Genomic DNA, 11,770 nt, shown 5'->3' with positions numbered 1-11,770 from the left:
CCGTATTGAAATGATCTCATCGAGAGACGTACAGTTCGAGCGTAACGCTATTTCGTTGCATTTGCACGGATTCACACCCTAGTCGCGCCTAAAGAAGTTTTACTTCAAAAACTGTTCTTCAACAACAATATTGATACAACATCGATCTACAAATCCCTATTGCCAATTCAATTGTTATTTCTACCATTATAAAATATTCTAATTCTGGTGTCGAAATCTCTTCTATTTATCCATCTAGATCTTTTGCAACTTGTAATAATATAATAGGAATTTTCGATATGGATTCAATCGAAATCGATGAATAATCGATTGCCAATTATTGTCGATTCAAATAATCGATTGTCAATTATTCTTGAGCAAATCTATTGATGGATTGACAACCTATCATTTGTTGACCTGTCTGACTTTTTCGAATCGGCACCTTTGTAAAATTAAATGGAATTAAATGGAATTTTTGCACTTCAATGCATTTTGAAATAGATTAATTAGATTGTCAATTTTGGTGTCAGAGGAAAAGGAACTATTAGTTTGTCAGAAGATTTTTAAAAATTACAGGTCTCTTGAAGTAAATTACGTCAAAAATCGGTAATTGAAATCTCTATTTTTACAAGATCTATTTTTAAAATTTGTCAAAAATTTGACTATTTTCATAAATTTCAATAATAGTTATATATTTTCACACAGAGTCAATTACATTTTCTCTAATGATACTTTTTAACAACTTGTTATATGGCAATTGCAATTTCTAAAAACAAGTTTTGAAATAATCATTGAATATTTTTGATTAATTATTCGTTGTTCATTGACTCCTAAAAGGTCACTTTATCTGATGAGAAGAAAATTTTAATTTAAATATATGGGAATATAAAGAATTTAATCAACGTAATAAATAATAAATTTCTTTATCAAAATAACTCCTGGGTGAAGACTAAATATTTATTTTATAAAAATAACTTGTCTTGTATAATGAGAAATAAATATAAAGAATATAAAGAATTTAATAATTCTTGGTTAAAGACTAAATATTTATTATAAAAATAACTTGTCTTGTTTATTATAAAAAAATTATAATATAGAGTTCACATATGTAATACATGTGTTTAAAAATTAAAAAACTCAAATTTTGTTTCAATCTCTTTAAAAAATATATTTTTTGTAGTTATTAGTTAATTCACTAAATTAATAATGATTGTATTTAATACATATTCTAAGCATAAAATTGTTATTAATAATAGTTTGATAAAAAATTAACAATTACAATATTATTCTTAAACTATACTAATTTTAATAATATTTTTAATGCAAATAGTACTTAAGTTTGAATTTGCATTTGATAAATGGGTTTGTAAATATTCTAAAAAATAACTATAAATTGCTTTTAAAAAAAATCACTATTTAAATGCAAATTGTCACTAAATTCTAATTGTATTAAAAATTGTCATTTGTAAAAATTAATGTATTAAATTATATGTTCATACTAAATATTTGAGATATTTTAATTTGTTTAAATTACATTTTTTGTATAAAACTTTAACATATACGAATGTATTTTAGTACAAAACTTTAAGAAATGATATTTTTAAAATGAATGAATTATATTACATATTTTTAATAAATATAATAAAGTCTAATATAAATATTTGACACATCTTAATTGGTTTTTGTTAAAAATAATGCATTACAATTTTCATATGCAGAATTTAATATATATCATTATTCGAAAATTGATTTTTCTAATACCATAGTAGCAAAAAAATTGTTTTGGCAAATTGGGTTTAGCTATTTTCAATATTTTATACTATTACTATTTTTTTAGTCATCTTCTTGGACGAATACAAAAAGTTTTATCGAAATTGGACAAACCGTTTGAGAGTAATTCAATGACATACGTGCCGCATTACCTTGATTCAGTGTTATTATGCACAGCAAGCGAACAACACGTAATATAGGAGGGCAATATGTGCTTCTTTAATTTCTCTTTTTTTATTAATTATTAACTTCCCGTAGGGTAAGTTATTGTAATGGGCCGAAAATCGGAATTGAAAATTTTTACATTTCTCGACGTTTTGAAGGTTTCTGAACATTTTGGCATACCTCAGAAAAAATGGATGTGTGTGTGTGTGTGTGTATGTGTGTGTGTGTGTATGTATGTGTGGATACAAATTTCCAGTCACGTTTTAGGGCGCACGGATCAACGGATTTGAATGGTTCAAAAAACATTCGATTTTTATTGATAGGGAAAAGAGCTGATTAGTTTTTGGCAAAGGCAGGCCCAGCCATTTTGAAGATACGGAGCTAAATATGTAAAAAATAGCAGTTTTTGAGAGAACTAAGCGTCCGATTTAAATGATTCAAAGAACTTTCTGCTTGTCTTAACAAAATAATTGATTTTGGAAAAAAAAATTTGTCCCATTTTTTTTTTTTTTTTTAGTTTTTTGTATATCGAAAATATTTCAGATTTTATTTTATTATTTTATATTAGACAATGATACAATATTTATAATAATCTATTAGAAAACATTCAGTATTCAACGGGAAGTTCCAGCAATTTGCCTTAAGGCACGGTGCCATAATAGCCTCAAGACAGAATTCCACTTACAGCTAGTTATTAGTTATGATATTCTTTTGCACAAGTTTAGTGTTTAATAAATTTTATATAATTTTTTTTGTGTTTTTCCTGGTTTGATTACTATATGAAGACACACATTAAGTGCTGAAACGTCTAATAGAATAAAAAAAATGTTTCTATTTTAATCTTTTTTAATTTGACGATTGGGCTGCAAAATACTTCAAATATATATATATATATATTATATATATATATATACATAATGATATATTACCATCATGCTTCTTTTAAATAATAAGATAGCTATTTTGATAAATAATTATTAACAATATGGCATGACTGGCTTATTGCCTTTAATTGCTCATAAGCAATAAACAATTTTCAGTCAATTACCTCAGGACTTTCTATCCGAGGCAAAAAAATAATCATTATAACATGTCAAGATTTAAAATATCGATCATCATTTCAAATTTATGAAACTAATACGTTTTAATTGAGAGGAACCTCATTAATGGGAAAAAAATTCGATTGAAGACGGTTAATGGATTTTAAAATAGTAAATTGGGTATTGTTGTAAATGAAACACTATTATAAAATTTATATCTAATTTAAATTTAATTTTTCTCCCCTTGACTGTATTCAATTTACATACCATTGTATTTTTTTAGAAGTAATTATTCTAAAATTCTCTTGCATGTCAAATGTTGTATGAGAATTGACATGTTTTTGTCTTGTTAGTATGACAAAACAAGAACAGAATTTTTCTGTTTTAATTTTAAAATTTGCATAAAACTAGCGAAATATTAATTTCAAAATTTAAATCCCACTTGTATGAGAATCTTATGAGATTCGTGATCTTTTATGAAATATGAATCTATATGTCATTTACCATTTAGTCTATTTTTTGCATTGGTTATTTTAGTAATATAAATTTATGGAATAAATACAGTTTTTTTCTTTATTTCTCTATAAATATCATTTTTATGAGAAGGCATATAAATAGTTTCCAAAACGTTCTAAACAATTTATATTATTTTATATTATTCTTCAACAAATTTAAAATTTTAAAAATAATAAATATTGTTTTTAAATTTGAAGGGCAAATTTTTGCTCAAATTCTAGAAAATTTTAGAAAATAGAACATTTTTTTCTAGAATACAAAACAAGTGATTTTTTGCTATATAAAAAATGCTTTTTGTATTATAAATTTAAATTAGTGGAATTATTTAAGGAAAAAAATACCTACTACAATTTCTCAATTTGTCACAAATTTTTGGTAAAAAGTGCATTTTCTAAATTTTTAAATTATGAAAGTATATAAAATGGCAGACTACAAACTAAATGATGGAAATATAAATATATTTGAAATTTTTTAAAAACGTGTCAGAAAACTGCATTTTAAATGAGCTCAAAAATACAAAACAAATCATTTTTAATTCCTAATATATTATAGACATTAATTTCAAAATTTAAATCCTGCTTCTGTGAAAATCTTATGTGATCTTATTTGGTTAAAAATGTTTACTTATATAAAGTTCTATATAACTTTATTTTTAATATATAAAAATATTTCATATTTCTATTATAAATTCTTATAAAAATCTACATAATTAATTTTTTAACAAAGAGAACACTTAATTACTACTTACAACCTTCTCTAATGTAAAAATCTTGTTCAAAACTTTCAATTACCATATTGAATAATTTTAACAGTTTTTTCTGCACCAATGATGCAACTTAATTTAGTTTTTTGTTCACTGTCTTATTAATTCTGTTTTATTATTATATAATCATAATAATGCTTTTAAGAGCCTAAAGAAATATTTGTAATAAATAAAAAATTGTTTCCAAATTGTTAAACAATAAGATCGCATGCGTTTGTGAAATTGCTATTGTATTTGACATAGTTGAGAAAAATTGGTTTTAGACACGAAATTAGATTTTTTACTAAAAATTTAAATATTAAATTGTTATATCATGATATGTCATGAAATATGAAGCCATGAGAAATTGGTTCAAACCTATTAGAAAAACCCTAAATATTTTTAAAAATCAATTTTGAATCATTTTGCGACAATTGTAATGAGTCATAATAAAAAGAAGAACAAAGCACAAAATTAGAACTTTTTTTTTTAAATTAAAATTTTAATTAATAATGCAAAATGAATCATAATTACTATTATGAAATAAAAATAGACAACTGGAATAAAAAAATAGATAAACAAAATATAAATTCAAAAACTGTAAACTTTATTATCAAGTATGCATTTTAGTACTTTTTTAGGTCAAGTATGTCTTATATATATTTACCTTTAAACTTTTAAAGTATCCAGTTATTTCTTCATAAAACCCGTTACTATACATTTTAACTGTTATTTTAAAACAATGTATCAAGATTTTTGTTCAAAATGATTTATTGTTTCTTCAAATCATGTCTACACGACATTTTATAATCTCAAAAACCATCTAGTATTCTTCGTGAGGAAACTTTGAAGAATTTTATAAGTAGGAAATGTATTGGTGTGATAAAAATGGATAGGAAAAATGGTAAAAAAATGTATTAACATATATATACTAGATGACCTGACAGACGTTGTCCTATACCCACGTCTACAATTCAAAAGTTCCACTTTTTTAATATCCTATCCTATACTTTTTAATATTCTATTTGATGTCCTGTCTTTATGATTTATTTATGGTTTTATTATAAGCAGTATAAGAAATTCAAAAAAAATAATATAGTATCTGCAATAAAAAGAACAATATCACACTTGAATTTACTACACAACATAATTGCTTCAATAATTTAGTCTATAATTTTTAAAAGACATTACATTTTTCTTGTATATTATATTCTAATATTATCTAGAATCATAATTTCAGCTAAATTCAAATTTCAAGTGAATTAACATTTTTAGCAGAAGACGGTTTAAATACTTTCAATGTCAAACAATGATAAGTGGTGTTTTGTAATTTTTGTCATTTATTTCTGCAATATTACTATAGTATTATCGTTCATTAAATCTTAAAAATTTCCTTTGACAAACTCTAAAAAGATTTATCAAAGTCCGAATAACCGTTTAGGAGAAGTATCAAAACATACACCCGTACAGAAGAATTTTATATATAAGGTATATATACATGTATATGAGTGTATTTTTGATATACTAAATTATCAATTCCATCATCAATCTTTATGAAAAGAAAATTCATTAAAAAAAATAAAATGGATAAGAAAAATTGTAAAATGATTTTTTTGAATATAAATATGTAATTGTTAATTAACATAGATGTTATTTTTCAGTTTGGAATATGTTGAAGAATTCATTTACATTAACATAATTTTATTATAAAACTTAGTTTTTGAATATTATAATATTCTAATTAATAATATAATTAAAGGTTCAAATTCTAAAAAATAATTTCAAAATTCACGAAAATCTAAGTTGAAATTTAAATTTAAAAAAAAATTCAAAAATTTAAATTTTCGGTACGGGAAGTTTCAGTAATTTGCCTCAAGGCACGATGTCGTAAACCACTAGTTTCTCAATATAATTTGACATGGTCAAATTGCTTTTATCGTAATTGATTTCCAAAAGTAAATCTTCTTTAGGTGCGACTACGAAGTAACTCAGTGAACATGCAACGAAAAAGCGTTACGCCACAAATACTGACTTTATACAAATCTTATCTGGAATTGAACCCAAGGGTAAATTCTCGTGCTACAGTTGGTTGGCGACTTCTATAATATAATTGAAAAATTAAAATTGATCTAATATCCGAAGGACGCGTTTGCCATCTATTTATACTCATTCATCTATGAGGGTAACTCAGCAAAAATGCAACGAAAGTGCGTTACGCCACAAATACTGTTTCGTCATTGGCTACCGATGTGGTCATTCTAATGTAAATGAGTCATTCTAAATATAAATGAGTTTAAGGTGATTGGTCGAGTGATTTGCCTTAACACTCATTTCACAGTGTTTTGTTTACTTAACTGTCAAAATTGTTTGAAATTAAAAAGATTTTACTATTTAGAATATAAACTGAGTTTTTTAATGTTGCACGGGGTTGTCGTAAGGGTGAAAATTTAAGGTTATATGTGTTTATAAAAAAAAATGAAAATATGCATAAACCTTCCCTGTGATATACTTAATGTTTCTTCTTTGTATGGCAATTGGATATATGGTTTATGAATTCATAAGATACATAGATACAAACAGTCATACATACAATTTTATAGATATAGACACAAATAATTTTTACATCACCTATATTAAAAAATTATAAAAATAATGTGCAAATAAAGGTAAATTATGAATCTTTTCAACGTGATTTATTTGCCCTGGCAACTGTATCATTATCCACAATATTGTCGATACATTATCGATATATCGAATTCGCTAAAGGTCGATTTCGTGGTCGATCAGACAACAAAGACATAATAGTGAAATTCCATTCCAATGTTTAATTTCAGAATCAGAAGTACTCTTTGTTTTTCATGGAGGAGAAATCGGAATTACTCTGTCATCAACATTTATTATGTGATGTGATGATATGATGGAATTGATAATTTAGTATATCAGAAACACACATGAACACACACACATGTATACATATTATATATATATATAAATATATATATATAAAACAAATGTAATCTGAGTAGATAATAGATATTAATTTGGAAATATGAACAAACAACACTCTTTTTTGCACTATTTTATTAAATAATAATTTTCACAAACGTTTCGAGACTAGGTTTGTCTCATCAAAAAAATTTTCCATGCTCTTTCCATACAAAGTTTGATTGAATTGCGCTCTATCTAAACGTTAATATTAAGAGCTAAAACTTTCAGAGAATTGTTTTTTATCAATTTGGAACCATTTGAGCCCTTGGGAGCAAGGAAATTCGAAAATGACCATTTTAAGGACCACCCTAATATATATATATATATATATATATATATATATATACATGTGTTTTTGTGTGTGCATGAAGTACGTGTTACGATGTATGTCTTCAACATGCTCCAAAACTACTTGACCGATTTTAAATTTTATTGGCTCATCGTGTCCATTTATATCCAACTTAAGTTATAGGCAATATTAAAAAATTTAGTTCTTCCTCTAATTAGTAAAATTTTAATAATTTCAGTCATTTCTGACAGTTCAGTGAACAAAACACAATTCAATCAATCACATTATCTCGTTTCGAATGACCACATCGGTAGCCAATAGCGAGACGGTATTTGTGGCGTAACGCGTTTCCGTTGCATATTTGTTGAGTTTCTCCATAGTCGCCCCTAAAAAAGTTTTACTTCAAAAATATATTACAGAAAAATTAATTTGTCAACATTTATTGTTTCGTTAGCTTAGCTAAAAATACATAAAATTTACAATAAATCCATATAAACAATTTTGTGCACTCTGTATACAAATTTTGCATAAAATATATTTGAAATCAGTTTTATATTAATAGAACAAGTTTGATCTCGGTTTTGTGTTGTGTCTAAGTTTACTATAGAACTTTGGGACCTTTTTCTACATTTCTTAAAATAACTAAAAATTTTGTATCAGGATACTATTTTTTAGTTAGATTAGCGGAAACGAGATAAAATTTACAACAAATCTACATAAACGGTTTTATTCAAGCCGATATCGGAATTTTGAATAAAATGAGTTTGAAATCGATTTCATGCTTTCAATAGAAAACTTGAGACATTTTTCTTCAATTCTTCAAATAACTAGAAACTTTGTTACCAAACACAATTATGATAGTATAATGATATTCCCAGAATAGGTGTATACAATTTGTATCTTTAAGTAAAAATCAACGTGTGTATTTAAGTCAAATAAAGCAAATTTTCAAAAAAAAAAATTGTTACCAAACACTCTTTTTTAGTTAGCTTAACTAAAAATACATAAAATTTAAAATAAATCCATATAAACAATTTTGTACTCTCTTTCTGTCATGAACAGTTTCTTTAACTATAATAAGAAATAATTTGGTATGGACAGTATGTTGAAAAGCTGTTGTAGAAATGTATTATATATTTCTCTATACGTATATTTCTATTTTGGCCACCAATGCTCCAGCTATAAATAATAATATTAGGTAAATCAAGTGTTACCGTAACAACATTACATTCATACAATGGATTTTATTCGACGTCCTCAACTTCTTCGTCACCATCGGCCTTTGTCATGCAAATGTTAATGATTCTCCCACAAGAGTGGATACAATATTCGTATAATAATGAAATTAATTATTGCCATTTAGCTGTCACGCATCCATGACAGATTGCTTTTGAAATCCTAATTATAATAACATTATTGCACATAATGGCTGATTTATGCAATCGGACAGGTGATACAAGAGTTAGGTAAATAAGACGAGAGAATAGTGAATATTTTATAAAGGTACCAATTTCTATCTATTTTGCTACTGAATCATATTGAATACTGTCAAAATGTCATGTATTTGCTGCGTTTTACACATAAACTGCAACGTTACTCGTATGTTATGAAGCTGGGTCAGAAAGACCTTGTTATCTAACACCGGTAGTAAAACTTCTTTAGGCGCGACTAGGGTGTAAATTCGTACAAATACAACGGAAGTGCGTTACGGCAAATAAGATACGATAAGAATCGAGTGCCAATGATTCGCCATTCGCACTCGATGATATCATTTCTATACGGGTCGATTGTGATTAGTCGTCGTGTATGTGAATAGAGATCTGTCGTTGTATGCGTACCGATATCAACAAGGAAATCGGCATAGATAAATAAACATTTTAAAGTTACATCTTAAAACAAATCTTGATTTAATGAAAAATGCCTGAATCAGAAGTATATTTTACCCTGTCCCCATTATAATAATTAAACATAAGTTTATTAAAATAATTTCTATTATATTCGTAGTTTCTATAAATCTTTGAAGTTATTGAAATAGAAAATATTTTTAGGCAAAACAGATATTACAGCTGTTCAAAGAATGAGATTATAACGCCAGCGAAAAAGTAGAAAAAAATACCATCAGTCAATGAATGTATGTTAATTTTAATTACATGAAGTTCTAATAATCCACTGTGTGAACGAATATTATAGAATTTATTAATCAGAAATCACTTCATTTCTCTAATGAAGGTTAATTTCTAAATGCTAATTACAATGACAAACCGATCATGTCATATTTGAAGTATGACTTTATCTACATTATTGTTTTTAAATATTATACATATTTTTAATACCATTATAAATATATAATTTGAAATTTATCATTATATAAATGTGTATGATGGTCTCGACACTAATAAATGTGTGCATCACGAGTGTTAACATCATATTAAACATAATTCAGAATTGTTATTTGATGTATTTATTCTTACTTAAATGCCGTCTTGGACAGTAGCAAATAAGTTTTACTTCAATCGCGTGTGAACCTTACGCGCACTCTTTTTTTGACATTTGTACGGTTTCTAGGTTAGGTTTTCTATCTGACAACCTGGGAAAAACGCCTGACCGCACAGCAACCACATGGCTTTCGTCAATATTTAGTATGAAAAGTTTTTCATAACATTGGTCTATTATGCAAATTGTCTTCAGTCTTGGTATATACTTGGATTATAAATTTCTCTGAACTTTATATGCGAAACAATTTATTATGATCGTTTCTAATTGACGATAAATCGATTTTGCGAAAGATTAAATGGACAACGCCCTTTATTTTCACATTCTTCCATTAAAATGGACATCGGGTTCAAATACGTGAATAAATTTTAATTATTTTGAAATGTTGTGAAAACAAGCCGAGAATCCGATGGGAATCTTGTTTAACGACTTCTTGTACTTGAGATGAACTTATGAGGAGAGATTAATATCGTTAGATTGATTGAAAATTATTGATGAAATATGTATTTAATAGCAGTTTAATATATTGGCAAATACATCAATTTTCTTTTAATTGCAATTTTCATATTGTACAATTAAAGAATGCATTTAAGTCTAACCATCCTTCCACAAATCTCTCTAAAAAATAGAGAAATTGGATATCCAAATTTAAAGATACAACAATTTTTGACTGGTCTAGGATATTTATATTCAAATTTATAGCAAAGCTGTAAAATTTCGCACTCTTTTAATTTTTTTCAATCTGAGTCAATTCGCAAAGTAATTTGTTTAGGAGTAAATTGGGACATACATCGTGACACGTACTGTTTATATATAGATATATCAATTTCCTGGTTCCTGATACAATACTAAACATAAGACGTGAGTTGTTTTCACTATAAACTTAGATTTGCACTTTCGCAAAAATTCTATTTACCCATCATTTAAATAAAAACTGTTTTTTTTCGAACGCGAATTGAATTCGAATTAAAAGAAATTTTATATCGTAGCCAACATTATTGTGCAATCAGGAAGTTAAAGATCGAAAGTGGAATCGATTCTGAATATAAATTGTAGAAAAAAGGATAAATTCTGCGATAAAATAGAAATGTTATTAGTTAATTTGTTAAGATTTTTTAGCCTAAAGAAAAAATTTGAATCTTACTTCGGATCAACCGATTTGAATGGTTCAAGAAACATTCGATTTCTATTGATAGGGAGATGTGCTGATTAGTTTTTGGCAAAGACAGGTCCCGCCATTTCGGAGATACAGAGCTAAATGTGCAAAAAATGGCAGTTTTTGAGTGAACTAAGCGTCCGATTTGAATGATCTAAAAAACTTTCTACTTGTATTGACAAAACAATTGCTTTTGAGGATAAAAAATTATTACTTTTTTTTTTTTTAATTTCCATAAAATATTTTTGTAATTTTGGTTTAAAAATTCAGAAAATTACTCAGGCTAAGCACGGTCTAAGCGCCACTCTGGTACAAATTTTTACCCGAGTGTGTTTAGACTGTTTTTGTGGGAGCACTTTTCCAATTTTGTGAAAAATATTGAAAAATGTCAAAATGCCGCCAAGCTCAGCACAGTATAAGTGAAAATGTCGCACAGAGTTATTTGCAAATGCGTTTAGACTGTGACTATAGCATTTTTCAATTTTGTGCAACTATTTTGTGAAATTGAATTCGAAATGAAATGACGATTGTTAATGTTAATGTTTTGGAGATAAATTGTCGGATTTTGATTTGTAATTCAAAAATAACTGACTTAATTAAAATCACGGTAATAATATTAAAATCTTGAAACA

Source organism: Ctenocephalides felis, unplaced genomic scaffold, assembly GCF_003426905.1.
Source record: "Ctenocephalides felis isolate EL2017-DRISC unplaced genomic scaffold, ASM342690v1 CF-g0.4_SCAFFOLD_03573, whole genome shotgun sequence".
NCBI classification, from domain to species: domain Eukaryota; kingdom Metazoa; phylum Arthropoda; class Insecta; order Siphonaptera; family Pulicidae; genus Ctenocephalides; species Ctenocephalides felis.
Note: the sequence above shows the minus strand (reverse complement) of the source record.